The sequence below is a fragment of the Sphaerodactylus townsendi genome, linkage group LG02, assembly GCF_021028975.2.
Source record: "Sphaerodactylus townsendi isolate TG3544 linkage group LG02, MPM_Stown_v2.3, whole genome shotgun sequence".
In the NCBI taxonomy this organism is placed as follows: domain Eukaryota; kingdom Metazoa; phylum Chordata; class Lepidosauria; order Squamata; family Sphaerodactylidae; genus Sphaerodactylus; species Sphaerodactylus townsendi.
The window spans coordinates 156213576-156228272 of NC_059426.1; the positions used below are offsets into that span (position 1 = coordinate 156213576).

The 14697-nt window shown below is 44.2% G+C and overlaps 1 long non-coding RNA gene across 1 annotated transcript in view; it reads left to right on the forward strand.

The window, feature by feature from the left end:
* LOC125425777 overlaps positions 1-14697 on the forward strand; it is a 61381-nt gene that overhangs the window by 4517 nt on the left and 42167 nt on the right. The window contains exon 2 of the long non-coding RNA XR_007243447.1: positions 5018-5291. This is a non-coding gene — a long non-coding RNA (uncharacterized LOC125425777). The remainder of the gene's footprint in view (positions 1-5017; positions 5292-14697) is intronic.

Sequence of the window (14697 nt, forward strand, 5' to 3'; positions counted from 1 at the left end):
TAGATAGATAGATAGATAGATAAATAGATAAATAGATAAATAGATAAATAGATAAATAAGCTTTGCTGCCTGCAGTGGCAAGGGAGGGGAAAGCTCCACCCAGGTGCCAATCACTGTCAGTGCTCCTGAACTTTGTAGGACAGTGGTGGCAAACCTTTGGCACTCTAGATGTTATGAACTACAATTCCCATCAGCCCCTGCCACCGTGGCCAATTGGCCATGCTGGCAGGGGCTGATGGGAATTGTAGTTCATGACATCTGGAGTGCCAAAGGTTCACCACCACGGGAGTAGGACCTTCTGCCTCGTTCAGGTCCTGGAAATCATATACACTGTGCATATTTAGAGGAGGTGGGATTCTAACTGCAAACTCTTTACACATGTCCAGTCCATTAGCTTGTACCTGAAGCTTTCCTTCACTTTGCACTGTACTGTGGGGATGGTTCTCTTCCGTGGAGCACTTTCCTCCAGTGCTAGGTTTAGCTCATCTGGAGACACTGCTCTTGACTGAGCTGAAGTATGTAGCTGCAGAAAATATATTCTGTAGTGCAGAATAGTCTCCACAATGGCTCATCAGATCTCAGAAGCTAAACAGGGGTCAACCCTGGATAGTAGTTGGAAGGCAGACTGAGGAAGGCCAGGGTTGCTATGCAGAGGAAGGAATGACAAGACACCGCTGATTGTCTTTTAGCTTGAAAACACTATGGGGTTGCCATAAGTCAGCTGTGACTCGATGGCCCTTTCTACCGCTGCCCGTTTCTTCTTGAAAAACCTTTGTTGTGTTATTGACTCTCACTTGTTTACACAGAACTGGAAAACCTCAACCTTGTATTTGATCACATCAAATTTTCCCCAATTAAATGTATATGACTATGAACTTTTGTTTTGGTTTTTTTGCATATGAATGGCATTAAAATGAGGATGAAGGGTCATTAAAGTAACATGAAAATGTCCAAAAGGAAAAAAAATGGAAACACCAATAATGAAAACTGGGGAAGCAAAAAAGCCCGTCAAGGCACTATATGAAAACATTTTCCTGAAAAAACTGCATGGCCATTGCTACTATCTCCTGCCTTGTATCCATTACTACAATTCTGTATACAGAAGGATTTCTGTCTATGTCCTGTGACTTTCTCCCCTTCCTACTCCCATTTCAAGCCAAAAGGCCTCCCAAAATGTTGCTTCTGGGGGACAGGAAATGCTCCAAGCCTTTATTTACCAGTTTTTGAACACAGCAGATTCGTTCAATATACAAGACCCAATCTTGCCCCTCCAATAAATAACAGCAACAAATAAGTCAGAAGAAGAAAGGCACTCACAATTAACTCCTAAGCAGAGGTGGACCAGCTCTTTAGGTGAAAGTTTGCTTCAGGCTGCTATCCTAGATGGCTACTGGTGGCCAGAAGTGAGCCAAACTGAGATCTAAAGTTGCTGGTAATACTAGAAAGCCGCATTAGTCACAGTGCAACAGCATTAGAGGCCAATTGGAAAGCCTACATTATAATTGTCGTTGTTCACTCCTGGTTTGTTTTAATGACTCATAGCCCCATCAGAGGGAGGGATTTGCCGGTATAATGGGGATGGTCCAGGGGCATGGCCAGGGAGGTGCTGACATTAGCTGACTTCCCCCCGGTCATTGGCTGGATGGGACTTCAGAGTACATGAAGCTGTCCTATACTGAATTAGACCTTCAAGCCATCGAAGTGACTATTATCTATTCAGACCAGCAGTGACTTTCCAGGGTCCAGCTAGATGTCTTTCCATCCCCTACTGCCCGATTGTTTAACTGGAGATGCCAGGAATTGAACCTGGGGCCTGCTGTATGCCAAGGGGATTCTGTACTGCTGAGCCACAGTCCCTCTCCAAACCGAATGGCAACACAAATTGAAAATCTCAGTGAAGGCAAAACACACACACACACACAAATATATCTGAATAAGTGGAAGGCATTTCAAAACCACAGTTTCTGGCTAAGGTCTGAAGAGAATTAAAACCCAGTCTGTATTGCAAGCATATGGTGGAGAAGGGGAGTTTTAACTTGCCCACCCCACTCCGGTGACTTTGTCCATCAAAATAAGATTACTTTTGCACTAGGGTTGCCAATAGGCCTGGCAAAAAAAAATTTCCTGGCCCTTTAAGGGAGTCTAATGTGTAGAAAACTGCAGGTAAATTTTTTCATGGTGTGGGGTTAAAAAACACAAACTGGTAAATAACACTCGTTGAGCCTCTATTAACAGGAGTAGGCATTTTTCTGCAGTCTTGTTGGCAACCATACCTTGTGCTAGCATTTGCCTGGGAAAGGAAATACATGCACCCTTTTTCTATTTAACCAACACTGGGGATATCCCAGGTCTTCCAGTCTGTAGGCAGGCTGTGAATCCTGGCTAATGTCATGTAATAATGAAGGAAGTCTCTGAGGTAAAGGAGCAGACCTTTACTGCACCACTGAGCTAACAGCCTCTCCCCAGCTATGAGCACGAATGGTTCAGGGAGTCTGGTGGAACTTTCATTGCTTGAATTGTCCTTTAGAAATAAACTAGGAACATTACGGTAAGGTTTGAGCCCTTATAGAAGAAGAGGAGTGTGAATTTATGTTCCCTTTCTCCCCTGTGAGGAGACTCAAGGTGGCTGACAAACTCCTTTTCCCTTCCTCTCCCTACCACAGACACCTTGAGAAATTGCTGGGGCTGAGAGAGTTTTGAATGAATGAACTGTTACTGGCCCAAGCGCACCCAGCAGGAATGTAGGAATGGGGCAACAAATCTGGTTCGCCAGATAAGAGTTTGCCACTCATGTGGAGCAGCGGGTAATCAAACCCTGTTCTCCAGATTATGGTCCACTCGCTCTTAACCACGACACCATGCTTGTATTACATCCCTGGAAAAAGATCAATTTGGAATTTACCATAGCTTAGGTATGGACTGGCACAAGTTATTTGCCATATATCAGATCTATATTAGCTGGTTCCCTGTGTCCCATCACACTTTATCGCAATCAAGGAATAGGCTCCCTGAATGGTGTTATGTGATGAGGAAGGCACTTTCTTTTTTACAGCGGGGGTCAATCGTACCCGTAGAGGTGGTGATATGCCCAGTCCAGTGGTGTCCTTCATCCCTTTATTTTCTCCCATTAACAATTACCATTTACATCTAAGAAGAAAAATGAAACACTGTGGTCAGGGGTAAAAATGAACAAGAGCTAAGTCTCTTAGGCTCATTCTGCACATGCAGAATAATGCACTTTCAAACTGCTTTCAGTGCTCTTTGAAGCTGTGCGGAATGGCAAAATCCACTTGCAAACAGTTGTGAAAGTGGTTTGAAAACGCATTATTTTGCGTGTGCGGAAGGGGCCTTAGTTTTTATTCCAGCATGGATGTTTATGGACAAGAGCCTACTTCCATGAAAATGTCATGGATCATAACTAGGCAGACATTCATATATTAGGTTGAGGGAGAAAAATACTAAAAAGCAGCACTAAAGGGCCATGAAATGCAGAAACCACAGGGTCACAGGTAATTGGTAGGGAAGATGGCATGACATATCCCAATCTTGTCTGATCTCAAAAGCTGAGCAGGGTCGGTACTTGGATGGGAGACCACCAAGGAAGACTCTGCAAAGAAAGGCAACGGCAAACTATCTCTGCTTCCCACTTGCCCTGAAAACCTTTCGTTGGGGTCACAATAAGTCAGCTGCAAGTGCGACTTGACAGCAGATACTAACATGACGCAGAATTGGTGACTGGGGAAAAGTACGGAGAGCATTCACCATAGAAGTAAAATGACAATTACAGCAGTGGAGTCCCACGTTTCATCATGATAGTTCATATCTGCAATGATCAAGGAATGCCAAGTCCTTGTTCAGTCACTGGGAGGAGGAGTGACAGTATATGACAAACCACTTAATATCCCTAGTTTCACACTGGAGGCTCCTTGTGTCCAGAGGGCTTCTTTGTACCCACTGTACAGAAATGATTTGACCTCCCTAGAGTTGTTGCAACATACAACCAGTACCTTCCCACACACAGCTCACACATCATGATGGCAGGCGCTCGGCCTTAATTAGATGAAAACGGATGGGAACCAACACAGACTAATTGTATTTGGAGCTGCAATGGAAATGTGGGTCACAAAGGCTTCTTAACTAACAAGAGTGGTGGTGGTGGTGGTGGGGGGAGAATAAAGCCCCCCCTGTCCCATCATTTGAATATAAGCTTTTCCATTCCCAAAAGAGAAAAGGGGGTGAAATGTCAAGCAATTCAGTCAAACCTGCAGGGCATCCAAGAGTGGATTGTGGGAGAATTAAACAGGCGTGCAGATGAGGAGCCATGGGGAGGAAGACGATGCTCTCGCCTCCTCTGCATCTTCTACTTCTTAGTGCTGTTCAGGCTGTGGCGGAGAAAGCATCCGTGTGGCTCCCCAGAGTTAGTTGCTCAGCAACCGGAATCAATTAATATGCTCTGCAGAAAGAGCAGGGAAAGCCCAAGCTGCAGGCAGCAAGAAGGTAGGGCAACTCGGAGCTCCTTACCTTGGAAATTGCCCCCCTCTCTCAGCCTTTGCGGACTACAATTCTGCACATCATTTCCCTTTGGAATCCAGAGTTTCAACTCCACCCCCAAAGTGATTCAGACAAATAGCCCGTGGCCTTTTCTTCTCCGGACTGGAAGATTTTTTCCATCACACTGAACCTGTAGCCTCTGTTGCTCTTAACGCAGAGAGAGAATTTCTAATGCCTGACCTAATACAGGTTAGGAAAGGAACAGAGGGAGAGTTGGGGCGAGTCACTGGCCATGCAAAACTGAATTACAAACTCAGCGCCCAGGAGAAAGTCTGTTACAAACAAAATCCCAGGTAAAAAAAATAAGCATTAGCTTGCAACAGCGGGCGGCAGAATGCTTGTTTTTCTTTTCCTTTCTGGATAGGCACTTCAGAGTTTTAGTAAGACACTTCTCTCTCTCTCTCTCTCTCTCTCTCTCTCTCTTTTTCTCCCTCTCCCCTTTCCCTTGGAATCTTTCGGATGACAGTTCAGCTCTGGGGAGGAAGAACTTCTCTGAGCTGATTGGAAATGGCATCGCAGGGCTGAAACTTAACTGGAGGAAATATACCTCCCAACGAGGAAAGTACCATGTACTGTAAGGCTCTGACTTCTGGTGACAAATGCAAGTCTAGAGAAAACTTGTCCGCTTGGCTGGGAAGGATGGGTTGGACAATCCTCAACCATTCCAAAGGGCGTCTGGATGCCGTGCTGAGCGTGATCTCCGCAGCGTGCCTGGTGATTTTCTCCTGATGCTCTGCATGGTAAGGCCTTTTCTCTCTCCACAGAGAACACTATTGCTGGTTTGCTGGTTTTCGTTTCTTTAAGGAAAGCACGCAGAATGAGGCTTAGCCTTCTCCCTAATCCTAGACTCCAGATCCTCACCAATTGTCACTTAAATATTAAACCGATAGCTTCTAAATGTTGGCGGGGCTATCTGTTGTAATCAGTTTTGAGATGGAATTGTAAGATGACGGATTCGATTCTGCCCATCCCTCGTGTATGGATAAGTGGCTTTAGTTTCAGGTGTATTTATCCATGAGTAACTTACTTGCATGATTGAAGCCTACAGTTTGGTTGTTTCAAACTATAGTCAGGCCAAGGTGGTGTGAAAAATTCCTGCATATTCTAGCAGATATTTTACTTATTCTCATTTGGGGGCTGGGTGGGTGGGTGGGGGGGGGATACTGGCTTCCTTGGACTTTTAGTATGTCAAACTTGGCTTCTACCGATACTTGGAAGATAAAGAAAGTCTGTGGAGAGAAAAGTTCATTAACCAAGAGTCAGTATCCTAGTCATTTTCTCTGCCCAGTTATCTTTGGGTACAGGTAGGCCTGTAACTGCACACGGGAAATAATTGTGTGAGAATATGGTACACGGATTCACCTTTGCCGCAGTTTCCACAATTGTGGCAGCTCTTTGTGATGCTGCTGAGATTTTGGTGGAAATCTCTTCAGATAAATTTCTGCTACAGATAGATGCAATACTTTCTTCATGCAGTCGCAAGCATGGGACTGATACTGGGGTATGTATAGAGAAAAATGCCCCCCCCCCATCCATCTATCAGTGCTTTCCAGCAGCCCATTCAAATTGTTGTTGCTTTGTACAAGACTGTAGACCTAATGGCATTATTTATCCGTATGTCTGCTGTCCTGAGTAACTTTGCTAAGACCAGAGGCGGAGCGAGAGGAAACCGCCCCTGGGGCATGTGTGCACCCTGTGCCCCTGCCACAGCATTGCCCAGCCCTGCCCCACCCGGAACACCATGCCCCTGCCCCGCCCCTGAACACCATGCCCCTACCACACCTACTCAATGACCCAGTCATGGCATTGCCTTCCGGCCCCATGGGAGCTACGCCACTGATTAAGTCCCATTGTATTCAAAGAACTTCTGAACAGATATGTATAGGACCGAGTTGAAAGTTCACTTTGAATATTAAAATGCATCATTCACAATATGTGACAACAGTGGGTGAACATTTGTTCACAAATGTCTTTGAAAGTCAAAATCTTCAGAACTGCATCTGGCCATATCGCCCATGGAGGACCCTTTGGTCCTCCAATAGTAATCAGCTGGTGGTCCCCGGCCCCAAGGATATTTGCTTGTCATCCACCAGAGCCAGGGCCTTTTCGGTCCTGGCTCCAACTTGGTGGAATTCTCTCCTGGCAGATACCAGGGTCCTTCGAGATTTAAGTCAATTTTGCAGGGCCTATAAGACTTAATTATTCTGCTGGGCTTGTAATTGACAGTCAGTCCGTAGTATCAGCCTGACCCCCGACTGATATCCCCCTCTAGTCCCTTACCCATAAGAGCTGTGAAGTTAGGGTGGGAATTGGGAAGAATGTAGGTCAAGACGTTTAAGTCACCATTGTTAATTTTCTGGGAACGTTTTCATTGCATATTTATTGGCATTGTTTTCATTGGGTTTTACATATGTATGTTAGCTGCCCTGAGGCTGGCTTTGGCCAGGGAGGGCAGGATATTAAATTAAATAAATAGTAATACTAATAATGAACTAGTCATTCAAAAATACAGTTGAGAAATTAATTTATAGATGAGCCATGAAGTGCAAACTGAAATTATTTTTGGGGAGGGGATACAAAGATTGAGCACATATTTGTGTATACTGTCAAGGGAGGTGTTTCTTATCTAACTTTTAGAAAATTATCTTAAAATTATTTTCTGACAATTGTTCAAAGAATGCAACATAACCCAGTGGAAAATCAAGTAGCTGTTTTCTTACACCACACTCACTTGAGTACTAATGAGGGATCATAATGCCAAAACAATTATGATGCATGATACTAATATCCTTTGTTCCAAAGAGTGATCCATGAGGATCAAGGTCAGATGTTTTGCTGAGAGACTAGGGAGTATGTAGCCCTCACTAGGACTGGAAGGACATGTGCAGTGGAATAAGAGAAGGCAGACTGAGATAATTTTGCTTGCTGTCATCACATAAAAGTCACTGAAGTTATATGAGCAGGCATAGGTAAGTGACAAGCCTAAACGATCTATTGATCAGTGCAACCTAAGTCCAGAAGACAGCATTAAAACTGGGCAAGCAATCCACAAGGACACTTGGACCAAGCAGAACTAGACCAAGAGTCGGCATAGAAGACAAGAGTATTCAACAGACCAGGGAAATAGTGACAGTATCGGATGCAATTCACAAAAAAAGTTTTGAGGCTAGTTTACCCAACAGTTGATTATCCGACAGTGGAATATTTGTCACTTGATGACTCACACCTGAATGCACGCCACTAAAAAAAGTTCACATTTGGAGCGATGTGAAATTCCATCTGATAGCCCATTCAAACATTCATCTCATCATTTGATGGCTGCAGTTATCAAGGGATGGGCACATAAGTGTAGATCAGGCTAACCTGAAACATGTTGGTACAGTTGCCACTCTGTGAACATGGTGACTAGATACAATTACAGGAGGGGCAGGTGCAGGATTAACCAAAACAGTAAAACACTACGGTCATATGAGTACTAATGAGGGATTGTAGTACAAAGACAGTTATAATGCATGATGCTAAAGACCTTTGTCCTATAATCTGGGCTCTCATCTGGTCAATTTACTGTTCATATAAGCTCATCAGTCAGAGATTAGTTCAGTCATTAGCTTGGTGGGCATTAGATACAGCCTTAGGGCTTTAGGGCTGCCAATGGCATCGTATAGAAAAAGCATGTGTACAACACAGGCACAAATGATGGAGGGCTACTGTTCTCAAGCCTAGTCCAGACAAGTCATAGCCTATAACTTACTGAAAAATCCATAGGTTAAAATAACTATATGATGAAACAACCAGAGATCCTCAAAGGTAGTAGTAACTGGAAGTAGTGTTCTTCAGCCCAAGATCCCTGCAGTCTTTTATGTATGTATGTATGTATGTATGTATGTATGTATGTATGTATGTATGTATGTATGTATGTATGTATGTATGTATGTATGTATGTATGAATGAATGAATGAATGAATGAATGAATGAATGAATGTATTCATTCATTCATTCATTCATTCATTCATTCATTCATTCATTCATTCATTCATTCATTCATTCTGATTTTCTGCCCTGACCTGGATGGCCCAATCTAGCCCAGTCACTTCAGATTTGAACAGCTAAGCAGGGTCAGCCCTAGTTAGTACTTGGATAGGAGACCACCAAGGAAACCCAGAGTTGCTAAGTGGAAGCAGGCAATGGCAAACCACCTCTGAATGTCTCTTGCCTTGAAAACCCTATGGGATTGCCATAAGTCAGCTGTGAATTTATGGCCATTTCTACCACCACTGTTCTGACTTTCTGCCCAAAGGGGACCCAAAACAGCTAACTATACACTGAGAGAAGATACAAGACCCAACAGGAAAGGGAGAGGGGGTTTCCAGTTGCCTAGCATTAGGTTAAAAAAGTAATGGGTTTTTCTATCCCTAATTCCTGGCTCCTCTCAGGAAGTATAAATTAATCAGTCATTTCCATATTGTTACACCTGGCTGTATCTAGGTATCTATCTATCTTCCTATATATCTGGTCTGGTGAAACCAGAAGCCTCATTGTGTCTATTGATGAAAAAGATCAATTTGCATATTAGCTCCATTAGGAATTTATTTTATATATATTGGCACTTTTTAAAAAAATCTGTTTCCACCAGCCAGATACTGGGAAGGGCAGTTGATTGGTGTGGCTCGATACTGCTATTTAGCAATAATGCTGGATTGTAGGTTGATTTTATGAAAATACACCATTTGTGCTGGCAATGGCAGCACTTCTACAGATGGAAAGCTCAACCCTTGCAGAGCTTTCTACAATGCTTCCTCTTTGAAGGTGCTCCTGAACTCTAGTTTTTTTGGTCTCACTCACTCACCTCTAGTTTTCTTGTTCTCACCACCTTTTTTTAAAAAAAGAAAAGAATCCGTAGCAATAATATTGGAATAAAATGGGCCACCAACATCCCCTTCTAAAGATCAGAAGGAATAAATCAGTTTTGGAGTTCCCTTCAGAGGAAAACCTGCCAAAGGCCAACCCTCCACATTTATTTATTACATTTATATACCGCCTTCCTCTTTTGGGCTCAGGGTGGCTTCCAACAAAATCAAATACAATACATTTCAATTAAAAAACAACTACTGTTCTAAGACTAAACCCTCTGATGTTGACTAAAATATATTAAATAACCACACATTCTCATCATTTATAAAATGGGAAGGGAAGAAAGGTGGGAGAGAGGGAGGCCAACTGATGGCAAACCATTGCTGCCTCATCCATAGGCCTGGTAAAACAGCTCCATCTTACAGACCCTGCAGAATTGAATCAAATTCCTCAGGGCTTGGGACATCATATAGGGTGTTCCATCAGGTTGGGGCCAGGGCCCCAAACCCTATGGTCCTTGTTGAGCTAGTGGGACATATTTCAGACCAGGGATCACCAGTAGATTGTTATTCGCTGAATGCAGCATTCTTTGGGGATCATACTGGGAGAGGTGGTCCCTTAGGTACGATGGCCCCAGATCATTTACGGCTTTGTAGGTGAGCACCAAGACCTTGAACCTAATTTGGTACTCCACCTGGAGCAAATGCAGCTGGTGGAGCACCAGTTGAATGTGCATCCACCACGGAGTCCCAGTAAGGACTTGTGCTGCTGCATTCTGCACCAACTAGAGTTTTCAGAATAAGCCCAAAGGTAGCCCTATATAGAGCAAGCTGCAGTAGTCCAATCTAGAGGTGACCATTGTGTGGATAACTGTGGCCAGATCAGTCCTGGATAGGTAGGGGGCCAACAGTCTTGCCACACAAAGGTTGTAAAAAGCCAAGCAAGTGACATGTGCGACTTGAGCCTCCATTGTTAAGGAAGATGACAATTATTTGGAAGATGACAATTACTTTCCAATTCAGCCATGTGCTTTGGTGTGGTCTCTCTCGACCTACTTTGTTGAGAGCACTTGAGTATATTGTGCACAGATTCCAGTGGGATGTTGTACTTGGTAGTTTTCAAGGATGGTCATATTTTGATTTGATTTCTGCAAATGCCTTGGAGAAGAAATCATAGTTCTGTGGCATAAAGCCCATACATTGCAAGCAGAACATTTCCAGTTCAGTTTCCAGTTAAAGGACTGGATTGCCTGGAAGTCCTGTTGAGGTGCTTTTAGTCAGAGCAGACAGTGTCAGACTATATGAGCTAAGAGGACCTACCTTTGGAAGCAAATATTCCCAGCTTCTGTTCCAGGTAAAAAGCAGTTTTCTGTGCCTGAGACCCTGGAGAGCTATTTCCAGTCAGAGTTGGCTAGACGGACCAATGATCTGACACATTAGAAAGCTGCTTCCTGAGTCCGCCTTTGCAGTGCAATTCTGAGAAGCATTATACACCCTTCAAAGTCCACAGAGGTACTTGCTGTCAAGAATGTAAGTCCTTAGGAGTGTTCTGTTACTGTTCAAACCTAAGCATGTGTACTCAAAAGATCGGCTCCCTAATAAGTCTGTTTAGGATTTTACACCTCAACAGGTACATCTGGAAGCAAGTCCTGTTTTATTCATATTACATTCCTCACCAATCCCCACTCATTCCCTCTTCTTGCTGCAGATACCAATTTGCCTCGCATGTATCCCAGACTCCCCTGTTCCCCTAAACAATATTTTGCAGAGATTAGTGGGCTTCCCTGGGACAGGGAAGGCAAAAACGTTCTGTTCCACTGACCAAAATGCCTTACAGGAGTGAAAAATGTAGTTTAGATCCAACTCCTAGGCTCATTCCGCACATGCAGAACAATGCACTTTCAAACTGCTTTCAGTGCTCTTTGAAGCTGTGCGGAACAGCAAAATCCACTTGCAAACAGTTGTGAAAGTGGTTTGAAAACGCATTATTTTGCGTGTGCGGAAGGGGCCCTAGATTCCTATTGCTAGGAACAAAGGTGGGTTTATAATGCTATTGGAAAAAATAAAATAACACCCCCATCACAGTCACAAACTAATCTGATGTATGTGTGTGTATGTAAATGGCCGTCTCTTTAGGGTTTTCAAGGGAAGAGACATTTGGAGGTGGTTTACCATTATTTGCATCCGTGTGGGCTGAGAGAGAAGTGTGACTTGCACAAAGTCACTCAGCAGGCCTAATGTGGAGGAGTAGGGAATCCAACTCACTTCTCCAGATTAGAGTCTGTCACTGTTAACCACTGAAACCATTCTGGCTCTTATCTAATCTGCCATATAGGGGAGAAAAAATATTTTCAATATTAGAAATGGTATTTATCTCTCTTGGGCAGGGATGTGACTGACTGTCATCTGCTAACATGGCCGTCTACTCAGTTTTCCAGAGAAGAAAACTTTACTAGACGGCAGCTTCTCCTTACCAGAGTGATACCTTTCTCCTTTGTTGAACAAATAGTGCCTTGTGAATGCTCTGTAAGATGACCACATCCCGGGAAAACACTTATTTTTAAAGCAATTTATATCAATCACTCTTAACATTTAGGCAAATATTTCCCTACAACAGCCATGCCTCGGAAAAGTAAGGGGAGGTTAACGTGAATGAAAACAACTCATGTGAGTAAAGGGTTTGTCAAATCGAATTCTTTGATTGTCATGGCAGCAGAGTTATTAAGCTTGCGGCATAATTCCTGTTTCTCTTCTAAACAAAGTCACTTTAATAACATTATTTTTTTTTTGCCCACATAAATCTCTCTTTGCCGTGTAATTACAGCAAGCAAAGTAGGTCAATAATGGATATCCAAATATTTTAAACTCCATAAATGCATTATTTAACAAGGAGCTGTTTTTCACATAGCAAAGTTTGCCATTAATACAGATCCAGAGGCATAAGTAAATAAATTTGAAAAAGAGCTGCTCATATTTTAATAATTCCTTCATGTTTCTTTTAGCAAACCTCAAAAAAAAAAAGAACCTAGGGAGGAACGCTGTGATTCCTTTAATCGATTTGCCACAATCCAGCAAAAGAACTTGTAGTGTGCCGAATGTTTTGTTCTTGCACGGGTACTTTTTGGGTCGGCGTGAGTCTTTTGTGGGTAGAGCGACATTCCCTGAGGGGAAGAAAAACAAGACTTGCATTTTGTGAAGTCGCCATCTCTTTCCCTCTCTTGGCAAACTGCTTGCCAAAGGGGGATGGTTGGCACTGTTGATTGCAGTTGGCACTGAGAATTTTGACTGTCCTTGTCATCAAAGCGGCAGCCTCATTTTGCAAAAGGAAGCCCCTCTTTCACACTCTGCTCTAATAAACTGGCTTCTGAGCATAGTTGCATAGGTGGGCACGATCAGACATTTAATGATACAGCCAGAGAAACTTCACTAACAAACTGGATAATTTTTAGAACAGTCAGCAGCAAGAAATACCCCCTGAAAAGACTGAGTTATTATTTCACTAGCGGCAAACCCCATTTCATGTGGAAATGAAATGGACCCTAGGAAATGGGGGGAAAGGAATCCTCTTACCCTGGAACAACCTTTCCCCGCACCTCTCCCCCCCCCATGGCCCACTGATTGCTGACCCTCTTGCTCACCATCTGCCCTTTCCAGCAGTTAAGGAATGGAGGTGGGGGTCGCCCAGGCCAGTGGCATTCTCCTGCTGATGTCAGCGGTCGCACACACTGCTACCACTCAGCAGTGCTGCTGCTGCACTGGCCAGGTGGCTTGTGGGGGTGGGGGGAGGCAGGAGGGTTGTTGCAGGTGGGGAGATTGGGCTTGCTGCTGCTTCGAGCAAGGCAGGTGAGGGACAAACGTCCCACCAATGGGCACATAGGACAGAGTTCTGCGTGCCGATTGCTGGGGGGGGGGGGTTGGTCAGAAGGCGACAATTAGTCATCACTTGGAGCAGCAGTGGCGTAGGAGGTTACGAGCTCGTGTATCTAATCTGGAGGAACCGTGTTTGATTCCCAGCTCTGCCGCCTGAGCTGTGGAGGCTTATCTGGGGAATTCAGATTAGCCTGTACACTCCCACACACACCAGCTGGGTGACCTTGGGCTAGCCACAGCTTTTCGGAGCTCTCTCAGCCCCACCTACCTCACAGGGTGTTTGTTGTGAGGGGGGAAGGGCAAGGAGATTGTAAGCCCCTTTGAGTCTCCTGCAGGAGAGAAAGGGGGGATATAAATCCAAACTCTTCTTCTGTAGGGCCGTGTTCCAATCAGCAAAATTCAATACAAAATGTGATAAAATTGAATACTATCAGCAAAATTTAATATGGAGAGCTTCACAGGCTCCCCCCGTCCCTGGTTTAATGGAATTGGGAGGAAGATATGAGAGGTAGGGTTGCTAGCTGGCCTAGAGAAAAATATCCTACTCCCGTAACAGAGGTTTAATGGGATGTTATTTATCAGGTCATGTTCCTTGCATGAAAAGCTTCATCTGCCTATTTCTGCACACATTAGATCTCTGTTAAAGGGATAAGACATTTATTTTCCTCCAGGTTGTTGGAAATCCTTTTTGTATGCTGTGCAGACTGCAGACTATTTATCTGCATTGCTGTGGTTCGCCTTTAGGTAGCCTCTCAGTAGCCATTATTCTGAGACCAATTCTTGCACAGGCAGGAGAATCTTTCAGTAATTCACTATAGACGATAGAAAGCGCCAGTAAGTCATAGCCAACCTCTAGTGATCCCCATAGTGTTTTCAAGACAAGAGATGAACACAGGTCATTTGGCATTGCCAGCCTCTCCGTAGGAACCCTGGACTTCCTTGGTGGTCTCCCACCCAAGTACTAACAAGGGTTGACGCTACTTAGCTTGGGTTATCAGGCTAGTCTGCCTGTCCAGGTCAGTGTAATCCAATACAGAGGCATCCCATTTCCAGAGAGGAACTTCAAATAGTTAATATTTCTATTTCACATTTCTTCTGTCCTGTACTTGTCTGTAATACCTGAAACAGAACTTCTACACCTCCTCCTGGACATGGAGATTCGTGTCCTCCTGAATCAAAGAGGCTGCATGAAGCGGGGACAAAGGCAAATAAGCCGGTGGGAAGGGGAAACAGCAAGTGTTCTCGGGCGTGCTGCCCGTTAGCACCGCTACCAACAGAGGAACACGCTGTTTTCTCAAAAACACCTGCCTTTAAAGGGGTGTTTTGAGAACCCGACCTGAGCAGTTTCACCCTGAAGGAGGGAAGGGAGCCTGTCTTGAAGTAACCGGCGGCCTGGGGGCGGCATTTTTACCATCCCCAGGCCGCC